Raw genomic sequence first — 12,479 nt, 5'->3', positions numbered from 1 at the left:
TTTCCTGCCAATCCGCCATGCTCATAACCCAAAAAACAATGGAGATTCCACTTTGGACTAGCCCCGTCCGTAAGAAACAACTATAAATATCCCTCACACTTATTGGTCGATGCAATTGCTAAACTGTGACTATTGTATTCATGTTGCCCGTAGCAATGCACGTGCATTGTACTAGCGATTGTAGTGGGTCAGTAATTCAGCTGTTGGTGGAAAATGAAAGTGGTGGACATATAACGACATAAATTGTGAATAAGAATGGCACAACTATGAAAAAGAATAAAAAAGGATGTAAAAGGAGACCGAAAAAACTGAAAACTAAGATGGCAAAAAAAATAAAACAATAAAACACATGGCTTAAGGCCTATATATGGTCCTCCTGCGTGTTGGGCTGTCCCATTTCATAGGCACTTCAGGCAAGATCTTGTTTGGTCTCGCAATAGACGACACATAGTTGCGCCCGTAAGGATCATCTAAGTGTCGTGTGTGGCCTTGTGCGACTAGGGGACAACCCAGTTACCCATGTGGGCTGACTACCTCCATATTATGCAACTACACAAGGCCAAATACTCGACAACACTTCATGTTGCCCATGCCAATCATTCTCTCCCATGGGGCTTGTCCACTTAGTGATTAATCCCACATCGCCCGGCTAGGCAAAATGGGGTTGGGAGCTTGGCTATTTAATAGGGGGGTTGCCACGCATGGAAGGCATCAATATCATTGGTGAGCCCAAGGCAGGGCATGTATTTGGGGAGCGGGCACCAACAACTTGATTTCTGATTCATTCAGTCCAAGCAAGCAAATATTGTGTCAAATGGGTTGACTTTCGACCTGAGCTGTTCTATCAGCCAGATTTCAAACCAGTGAGCTAATATTATGGATAGTTGTGGGTAACTCTTTGAGTCTGCTCCAAGAGAAACAATGGAAATAAACTTGTTACAGGATTTCAATGCTTGCATGCAAGAAAAAACTGGTTTTCATCTCAATAAATGCAGAATACCTAAGACGAGGCAATATGTACCTTCTTCTACAGAGAACTCATCCAGATATGACTAGATGATTCATGGTTATATGATGCCAAAATATCTAGTTGCACATCCTCAACATAGCGACAAGGAATCAATAAGGCAAAATGACAACCCCAAAGCTTGTACAAGAGAAGCCGTGACAATCTACCAAATGCACCAACCTCAAAGACTACCAGAAAGTCTAACTACCCCTTCCATACATAATGAAAGGAATCTGACGGGTAGTACTCTGAGTGGATTTTCTGTGTAGGGTGACTGTCCCTTTCGGTATAAATTGAAACCCGAATAAAAAAGGAAATATAGAAACACCAAAATTTACTACGAAGTTTGGTTAGTACTATATTAGACGCGCAGCTATGGGAGGTGCCAAACAAGAGAGCGGGACCGTCGAGCAACGATCCACGAGGGAAAAGAAAGGGGATCAAGAGCCCAGTATGGTGGGTCTTGAGCGACCTTCGGTAAGGCCCGAGACCCACATGTCCCATTTCTTACATGTTTGTTTGATATTGGATGCCGGGGAGGGTTCCAGTATGTCTCAACAAGTGGCGGGTTGGCTAGAGAATTTGTCGTTATCCTAAAAGAAGTGGGCCTTAGAATGGAACTTGCACATTACAACGTAACCTTGTGTGAGGATATGGGGAAGATGGATCTCGGTTAGACGACGCTGTCTCTTGTGAGTGGAAGGGTGTGGATTTTCCATGATGTGACTTTATTAGTTTGATTTTTTCAACGCCATCTAGTGCGAGTGGAGGGGTGGATCTTCCCTGACATGGTGTTTTTTGTTGAATTTTGTTAGTTATTTCCATTTCCTCTCAACCAATTTAGGAAAAAATCTTTTCCGGCCTAAAATATGGGGAAAACTAAGGACACAGCTATGGAGCAAACATATGCTTGCTAGTTGTGTGTGGCACACACACATAGAAACAAACCCCGCCCCCATGTAGTTCTAATGAGATGCAAATAGAAATTTTCCATCAACCACACCACTGGTCAACCCACATGTGTTGACCCGCCTAAATTGTGTACTTTAGAGGCTTCTTGCATGACAGTTAAGCAAAATCACTTCGTTTTGCATGTTATTTGGAATTTTTGGTATATCCCATAGGCCAATGATTGTCTTGTATGTCTTATACATAGTGACAGCCTAATTACAAACAACCATCCCTCTTTTCTCTATTGTGCCCAACTTTATAGAGCTGGAAGGAAAAGTGGATGGATCAATGTATTGTAGAGGAGTAATAAATATGGGAGGGACATTTCATTACATACCTTGGTTGTGCAAAACTGAACTTCTCTTGAATATGTTTTCATGCAGAATTACTATTGGCTCTATTGCACCAATGTGTATATATGACTTCACAAGGCATTGTTTTGTTACTTTGTGTTGCAGTAATAATGTGTGTAAGTTTGAATAGAGGGTTGGAGGAGCAATTGATATGATAGTGCACTGTAAATTATCAGCAACCATAGTACACACATTTCAATACTAGGCATTAATATGTTCATATAGATTATTTTTCGTCTTAAGTACCCATATTTTCTAAAAAACAGTTTTGCACTATGTGAAAAAGTTCAAATTTCACTTTTTAAGCTGCTTACATTTTTTTTCAAAAAAAAGTGGAATCTACACTTCGGGCTAACTAAACTTACACGTTATGAAAACTAACCCGAAACTCCCGAAAAAAGAAACCATTTGCTGAAGACATGGCAAAAGCGATGTATTATTTAAGTCTGTCGTCGTGCAAGACAACTAGACAAGCGCAAGCCATAATAAGTCAAGTCGAGTTGATCGATCATGAGCACTGTGTAAGGCTTCGTTCAAAAACTGCATAAAGACTACAAAAGCGGGATCAAAACCAGATTGGGGGAGAAGCATTATTCACAAAAGTGAATCTGATTGTCGAATTGAAATGTTTGTGTTGATATAGCCAAGCTCGGAATCTTCAATGTTTGTTTGCTAACGTGACAAATCCTCTTTCCTCCAAATCTGCTATGCTCATAACCCCAAAAACAATGGAGAGGCCACTTTAGACTAGCCCCCTCCGTAAAGAACAACTATAAATATCCCTTTCACTTATGGGTCAACGCAATTTCTAAATTGTGACTATTTGATTCATGTTGCCCGTAGCAATGCACGTGCATTGTACTAGCGATTGTTGTGGGTCAGTAGTTCAGCAGTTGGTGGAAAATGAAAGTGGTGGACATATAACGACATAAATTGTGAATAAGAATGGCACAACTATGGAAAAGAATAAAAAAGGAAGTAAAAAGAGATAGAAAAACTGAAAATAAAAATGGCAAACAAATAAAAGAAGAAAACCCAGTGCTTAAGGCCTATATATGGTCCTCCTGCGTGTTGGGCTGTCCCATTTCATAGACACTGCAGGCAACATCTTGTTTGGTCTCGCAATAGAAGACACATAGTTGCGCCCGTAAGGATCATCTAAGTGTCGTGTGTGGCCTTGTGCGAGTAGGGGACAACCTAGTTACTTATGTGCGCTAACTACCTCCATATTATGCAACTACACAAGGCCCAATACTCGACAAAACTTCTTCTTGCCCGCCCCAATCATTCTCTCCCGTGGGGCTTGTCCACTTAGTGATTAATTCCACATCGCTTGGCTACACAAAATGGGGTTGGGAGCTTGGCTATTTAGTAGGGTTGGGTGCCACGCATGGAAGGCATCCATATCATTGGTGAGCCCAACGCAGTTCATGTCATTGGGGAGGGGGCACCAGCATCTCGATTTCTGATTCATTCAATCCAAGCAAGCAATAGTGTGTCAAATGGATTGACTTTCGACCTGAGCCGTTCGATCAGCCAGATTTCGAACCAGTGAGCTAATATTATGGACAGTTGTGGGCAACTCTTTGAGACTGCTTCAAGTGAAACAATGGAAATAAAATTGTTACAGGATTTCTATGCTTGCATGCCAGAAAAAGCTGGTTTTCCTCTCAATCAAATGAAGAATAGCTCACACGATTTTTGACAATATGTACCTTCTTCTACAGAGAACTCATCTAGATATGACTAGATGATTCATTGTTATATGATGCCAAAATGTCTAACTGCGCATCCTCAGCATAGCGAGAAGGATTCAATAAGGCAAAATGCAACCCCAAAGCTTGTACAAGAGAAGCCGCGACAATCTACCAAATGCACCAACCTCAAAGACTACCAGAAAGTCTAACTACCTCTTCCATACATAACGAAAGGAATGTGATGCGTAGTACTCTGAGTGGATTTTCTATGTAGGGTGATTGTCCCTTTCGGTATAAATTGAAACCCGAATCACAAAGGAAATATAGAAACACCAAAATTTACTAACCGAAGTTTGGTTAGTACCATATTAGAAGCTCAGCCATGGGAGGTGCCAAACAAGAGTGCGGGACCGCCGAGCAACGATCCACGAGGGAAGAGAAAGGGGACCGAGGGACTAGTATTGTGGCTCTTGAGTGACCTTCGGTAAGGCCCGAGACCCACATGTCCCATTTCTTACATGTGTGTTTGATATCGGATGCTGGGGAGGGTTCTGGTATGTCTCAACAAGTGGCGGGTTGGCTAGAGAATTTGTCGTCATCCTAGAAGAAGTGGACCTTAGAATGGAACTTGCACATTACAACGTAACCTTCTGTATGATATGGGGAAGCTGGATCTCAGTTAGACAGTGCGGTCTCTTGTGTGTGGAAGGCTGTGGATTTTCCATGACGGTACTTGATTAGTTTAATTTTTTTCAACGCGATCTAGTGCAAGCGGAGGGGTGGATCTTCCCGGACATGATGTTTTTTTTTAATTTTTGTTAGTTATTTCCATTTCCTCTTAACTAATTTAGTAAAAATATTTTCCGGCCTAAAATATGGGGAAAACTAAGGACACAACTATGAAGCAAACATATACTTGCTAGTGGTGTGTAGCACACACACAAAGAAACAAACCCCGCCCTCATGTAGTTCTAATGAGATGCAAATAGAAATCTGCCATCAGCCACACCACTGGTCAACCCACATGTGTGAACCCGCCTAAATTGTTTGCTTAAGAGGCTACTTGCATTACAGTTAAGCAAAATCACTTTGTTTTGCATGTTATTTGGAAATTTTTGGTATATCCCATATGCCAATGATTGTCTTGTATGTCTTATACATAGTGACGGCCTAATTACAAACAACCATCCCCCTTTTCTCTATTGTGACCAACTTTATAGAGCTGGAAGGAAAAGTGGATGGATGAATGTATTGTAGAGGAGTAATAAATATGGGAGGGACATTTCATTACATACCTTGGTTGTGCAAAACTGAACTTCTCTTGAATATGTTTTCACGCAGAATTACTATGGTCTCTATTGCTTTATCAAAGTACACCACATATTTGTCCATGTGATGTATGATTTCGTCTTATACTTTGATTACAAGCAAGGTGTGGTAACAAGTCACAATGTTTCTTTTTCATGCAAGTATGCAATATTGGGTGGAGTTCATTACATGAGGTGTCTGTGCTCGTGGTTAGGGATAATTTTTTTTATCACACCAATGTGTATATATGACTTCACAAGGCATTGATTTGTTACTTTGTGTTGCAGTAATAATGTGTGTAAGTTTGAATAGAGGGTTGGAGGAGCAATTGATACGACAGTGCACTATAAATTATCAGCAACCCTAGTACACACATTTTAGTACTAGGCATTAATATGTTCATATAGATTAGTTTTCGTCTTAAGTACCAATATTTTCTAAAAAACAATTTTGAGCTATGTAAAAAAATTCAAATTCCACTTTTTAAGCCGCTTACACTTTTTTCTAAAAAAAGTGGAATCTACACTTCGGTCTAACTAAACTTGCACATTATGAAAACTAACCCAATACTCCCGAAAAAAGAAACCATTTGCAGAAGACATGGCAAAACCGATGTATTATTTAAGTCTGTCGTCGTGTAAGACAACTAGAGAAGCGCAAGCCATCATAAGTCAAGTCGAGTTGATCGGTCATGAGCAGTGTGTAAGGTTCCGTTCAAAAATTGCATAGGGAGTACAAAAGCAGGATCAAAACCAGTTTGCGGGAGAAGTATTGTTCACAAAAGTGAATCTGATTGTCGAATTGAAAACTTCTTGTTGATATAGCCAAACTCAGAATGTCCAATGTTTGTTTGCTAATGTGACATATCCTCTTTCCTACCAATCCGCCATGCTCATAACCCAAAAAACAATGGAGATTCCACTTTGGACTAGCCCCGTCCGTAAGGAACAACTATATATATCCCTTTCACTTATTGGTCGATGCAATTGCTAAACTATGACTATTGTATTCATGTTGCCCGTAGCAATGCACGTGCATTGTACTAGCGATTGTAGTGGGTCAGTAGTTCAGCTGTTGGTGGAAAATGAAAGTGGTGGACATATAACGACATAAATTGTGAATAAGAATGTCACAACTATGAAAAAGAATAAAAAAGGATGTAAAAGGAGAAAGAAAAAACTGAAAACAAGGATGGCAAAAAAAATAAAACCATAAAACACATGGCTTAAGGCCTATATATGGTCCTCCTTCGTATTGGGCTGTCCCATTTCATAGGCACTTCAGGCAAGACATTGTTTGGTCTCGCAATAGACGACACATAGTTGCGCCCGTAATGATCATCTAAGTGTCGTGTGTGGCCTTGTGCGACTAGGGGACAACCCAGTTACTCATGTGGGCTGACTACCTCCATATTATGGAACTACACAAGGCCAAATACTCGACAAGACTTCATCTTGCCCACGCCAATCATTCTCTCCCATGGGGCTTGTCCACTCAGTGATTAATCCCACATCGCCTGGCTAGGCAAAATGGGGTTGGGAGCTTGGCTATTTAATAGGGGGGTTTGCCACGCATGGAAGGCATCAATATCATTGGTGAGCCCAAGGCAGGGCATGTATTTGGGGAGCGGGCACCAACAACTCGATTTCTGATTCATTCAATCCAAGCAAGCAAATATTGTGTCAAATGGGTTAACTTTCGACCTGAGCTGTTCTATCAGCCAAATTTCCAACCAGTGAGCTAATATTATGGATAGTTGTGGGAAACTCTTTGAGTTTGCTCCAAGAGAAACAATGGAAATAAACTTGTTACAGGATTTCTATTCTTGCATGCAAGAAAAAACTGGTTTTCATCTCAATCAAACGCAGAATAGCTCAGACGAGGCAATATGTACCTTCTTCTACAGAGAACTCATCCAGATATGACTAGATGATTCATGGTTATATGATGCCAAAATATCTAGTTGCACATCCTCAACATAGCGAGAAGGAATCAATAAGGCAAAATGACAACCCCAAAGCTTGTACAAGAGAAGCCATGACAATCTACCAAATGCACCAACCTCAAAGACTACCAGAAAGCCTAACTACCCCTTCCATACATAATGAAAGGAATCTGACGCGTAGTACTCTGAGTGGATTTTCTGTGTAGGGTGACTGTCCCTTTCGGTATAAATTGAAACCCGAATAAAAAATGAAATATAGAAACACCAAAATTTACTAACCGAAGTCTGGTTAGTACTATATTAGAAGCGCAGCTATGGGAGGGGCCAAACAAGAGAGCGGGACCGTCGAGCAACGATCCACGAGGGAAGAGAAAGGGGATCAAGATCCCGGTATTGTGGGTCTTGAGTGACCTTCGGTAAGGCCCGAGACCCACATGTCCCATTTCTTACATGTGTGTTTGATATCGGATGTCGAGGAGGGTTCTGGTATGTCTCAACAAGTGGCGGGTTGGCTAGAGAATTTGTCGTTATCCTAGAAGAAGTGGGCCTTAGAATGGAACTTGCACATTACAATGTAACCTTCTGTGAGGATATGGGGAAGATGGATCTCGGTTAGACGACGCGGTCTCTTGTAAGTGGAAGGGTGTGGATTTTCCATGATGCGACTTTATTAGTTTGATTTTTTCAACTCCATCTAGTGCGAGTGGAGGGGGTGGATCTTCCCTGACATGGTGTTTTTTGTTGAATTTTGTTAGTTATTTCCATTTCCTCTCCACCAATTTAGGAAAAAATCTTTTCCGGCCTAAAATATGGGGAAAACTAAGGACACAGCTATGGAGCAAACATATGCTTGCTAGTTGTGTGTGGCACACACACAAAGAAACAAACCCCGCCCCCATGTAGTTCTAATGAGATGCAAATAGAAATTTTCTATCAACCACACCACTGGTCAACCCACATGTGTTGACCCACCTAAATTGTGTACTTAAGAGGCTTCTTGCATGACAGTTAAGCAAAATCACTTTGTTTTGCATGTTATTTGGAATTTTTGGTATATCCCATAGGCCAATGATTGTCTTGTATGTCTTATACATAGTGACAGCCTAATTACAAACAACCATCCCTCTTTTCTCTATTGCGCCCAACTTTATAGAGCTGGAAGGAAAAGTGGATGGATCAATTGATTGTAGAGGAGTAATAAATATGGGAGGGACATTTCATCACATACCTTGGTTGTGCAAAACTGAACTTCTCTTGAATATGTTCTCACGCAGAATTACTATGGTCTCTATTGCTTTATCGAAGTACACCACACATTTGTCCATGTGATGTACGATTTCGTATTATACTTTGATTACAAGCAAGGTGTGGTAACAAGTCACAATGTTTCTTTTTCACGCAAGTATGCAATATTGGGTGGAGTTCATTACATGAGGTATCTGTGCTCGTGGTTAGGGATAATTTTTTTTATCACACCAATGTGTATATATGCCTTCACAAGGCATTGATTTGTTACTTTGTGTTGTAGTAATAATGCGTGTAAGTTCGAATAGAGGGTTGGAGGAGCAATTGATACGATAGAGGGCTGTAAATTATCAACAACCCTAGTACACACATTTCAATACTAGGCATTAATATGTTCATATAGATTATTTTTCATCTTAAGTACCAATATTTTCTAAAAAAGATTTTGCACTATGTAAAAAAGTTCAAATTCCACTTTTTAAGCTGCTTACACTTTTTTCTAAAATAAGTGGAATCTACACTTCGGGCTAACCAAACTTGCACGTTATGAAAACTAACCCGAAACTCCCGAAGAAAGAAACCATTTGCTGAAGACCTGGCAAAACCGTTATTATTTGGATCTTTGGTCGTGTAAGACAACAAGACAAGAACAAGCCATAATTAGTCAAGTTAAGTTGATCGGTCATGAGCGGTGTGTGAGGCTCCGTTCAAAAACTGTATAGAGACTACGAAAGCAAGATCAAACCAGTTTGGGGGAGAAGAGTTGTTCACGAAAGTGAATTTGATTGTCGAATTGAAAAGTTCGTGTTGATATAGCCAAACTCAGAATCTTCAATGTTTGTTTGCTAATGTGACCTATCCTCTTTCCTCAAAATTTGCCATACTCATGACCCAAAAATCAATGGAGAGGCCACTTCGGACTAGCCCCCTCCATAAAGAACAACTATAAATATCCCTTTCACTTATAGGTCTATGCAATAGCTAAATTGTGTTTATTTGATTCATGTTGCCCGTAGCAATACATGAGCATTGTACTAGTGATTGTAGTGGGTCAGTAGTTCAGCAATTGGTGGAAAACGAAAGTGGTGGACATATAACCACATAAATCGTGAATAAGAATGGCACAAGTGTGAAAAAGAATAAAATGGAAGTAAAAAGAGAACAAAAACTGAAAACGAAAATGAAAAATGAAACAAGAAAACCACTGCTTATGGCCTATGGTCCTTCTCCGTGCTGGGCTGTCCCATTTCGTAGGCACTTCAGGCAAGATCTCTTTCGTATCGCAATGGCTGACACATAGTCGTGCCCGCAAGGATCGTCTAAGTGTCGTGTGTGGCCTTGTGCGAGTCAGGGACATCCCAGTTACACATGTGGGTTGACTACTTCCATATTATGCAACTACTCCCAGTTACTCTATGAAACTTCTTCTTGCCCGCACCAATCATTCTCTCCCCTAGGGCTTGTCCACTTAGTGATTAGTTCCACATCGCCTGGCTACGCAAAATGGGGTTGGGAGCTTGGCTATTTAATAGGGTGGGGTGCCACGCATGGAAGGCATCCATATCATTGGTGAGCCCAACGAAGGGCATGTCATTGGGTGGGCACCAGCAGCTCGGCTTCTGATTCATTCAATCCAAGCAAGCAAATAGTGTGTCAAATGGATTGACTTTAGACCTTAGTTGTTCTACCAGCAAGATTTCAAACTAGTGTGCTAATATTATGGACAGTTGTGGGCAACTCTTCGAGTCTGCTCCAGGAGAAACAATGGAAATAAACCAGTATAGGATTTCTATGCTTGCTTGCCAGAAAAAAATGGTTTTCATCTCAATCAAATGCAGAATAGCTCTGTCGATTTTGGGCAATATGTACATTCTTCTATAGAGAACACATCCAGACATGACTAGATGATTCATGGTTATATGATGCCAAAATATCTAGATGCACATCCTCAGAATAGCGAGAGGGTTTCAATAAGGAAAAATGACAACCCCAAAGCTTGTACAAGAGAAGCCATGACAATCAACCAAATGCTCCAACCTCACAGACCACAAGAAAGTCTAACTACCCCTTCAAACATAGCTAAAGGATGCGACGCGTAGTAATCTGAATGGATTTTTGTGTAAGGCAATTGTCCCTTTCGGTATAAATTGAAACCAAAATCAAAAAAGGAAATATAGAAACACCAAAATTTACTAACCAAAGTTTGGTTAATACCAAAATACAAGCACATCCATGGGAGGAGCCCAACAAGAGTGCGGGACCGTCAAGCAAGAATCCACGAGGGAAGAGAAAGGGGATCAAAACACAAGCATTGTGGCTCTTGAGTGACCTCAGGGAAGGCCCAAGACCCTTCTGTCCCATTTCTTACATGTGTGTTTCATGAACGATGTCGGGGAGGGTTCCGGTATGTGCCAAGTGGCGGGATGGCTAGAGAATTTGTTGTCATCCTAGAAGAAGTAGACCTTAGAATGGAACTTGCACATTACAAGGTAATCTTCTATGAGGATATGGGGAAGACAGATATTGGTCTAGATGATGCAGTGTCTTATGAGTGGAAGGGTGTGGATTTTCCATGAGGTGACTTGATTATTTCAATTTTTTCAACGCGATCTAGTGCGAGTGGAGGGGGTGGATCTTCCCTGACATGATGTTTTTTGTTTCATTTTTGTTAGCTATTTCCATTTTCTCTTAACCAACTTAGGAAAAAAATATTATCCGGCTTAAAATATGGGGAAAAACTTAGGACACATCTATGTGGTAACAAGTCACAATGTTTTTTTCACGCAAGTATGCAGTTTTGGGTGGAGTTCATTACATGAGGCATTTCTACTCGTGGTTAGGAATAAAATTTATTATCACACCAATGTGTATATATGCCTTCACAAGGCATTGATTTGTTACTTTGTGTTACAGTAGTAAGGTGTGTATGTTTGAATAGAGGGTTGGAGGAGCGATTGATACTATAGTGCGATGTAAATTATCAGCAACCCTAGTACACACATTTCAGTTTTTTCAGCGCGATCTCGTGTGAGTGGAGGCAGTGGTTCTTCCCTAACATGATGTTTTTGTTTCATTTTTGTTAGTTATTTCCATTTCCTCTTAACCAATTTAGGAAAAAAAATCTTATCCGGCTTAAAATATGGGAAAAAACTAAGGACAGATCTATGAAGCAAACATATACTTGCTAGTTGCGTGGCGCACGCACAAAGAAACAAACCCCGCCCCCATGTATTTCTAACGAGATTCAAATAGAAATCTGCCACCAACCACACCAATTGTCATCCCACACGTGTCGACCCGCCTAAATATTGTACTTAAGAGGCTTCTTGAATTACAGTTATGAAAAATCACTTCCTTTTGCACTTTATCTGCAATTTTTTGGTATATCCAATAGGACAATGATTGTCTTGTATGTCTTGTACACAGTGACATCCTAAATACAAACAACACTACAAAAAAAGACACATCCGTGACATTTTGGGCCGAACGAAATTTTTTTCTCTCATATATATCACACTTCTATGACGATAAATGTGACAAAACCCGGTATCATCATAGATGTGGTGGGCTCCTACTTCTATGACAAATAATCATGACAGAAAATGGGCTTTTCATCCTGGGCGGGCCGGAGACGCAACTGCATGACATTCTTTGGGCCGTCCATGAAGGAAAAAACCATTGTAGAAGCAAGGGCGAGGAAATTTTTGGGGAGTTCCCGATTACGGTGGGTTGTCAGGGGCCGAGCGATGCGCGTTTCTCTCTTACACGTACGTGCGTGTGTGCGAGGCGTTGGCTCTAACTGAACCCGAGCGAGGCGTTGGGCTCTAACTGAACCCGAGCGATTGCACTGCAGGCTACGCGTTACTGAACGCGATCGATCGATCGATGGCTGTTAACTAAACCCGATCAAGCGATTCCTTCACTACTGCTGCTAACTGAAGCCGATCGATGCTGCCTCTAGGATGAACAGT

Source organism: Triticum dicoccoides, chromosome 1B, assembly GCF_002162155.2.
Source record: "Triticum dicoccoides isolate Atlit2015 ecotype Zavitan chromosome 1B, WEW_v2.0, whole genome shotgun sequence".
Classification (NCBI taxonomy): domain Eukaryota; kingdom Viridiplantae; phylum Streptophyta; class Magnoliopsida; order Poales; family Poaceae; genus Triticum; species Triticum dicoccoides.
This window is presented reverse-complemented; position numbering follows the sequence as displayed.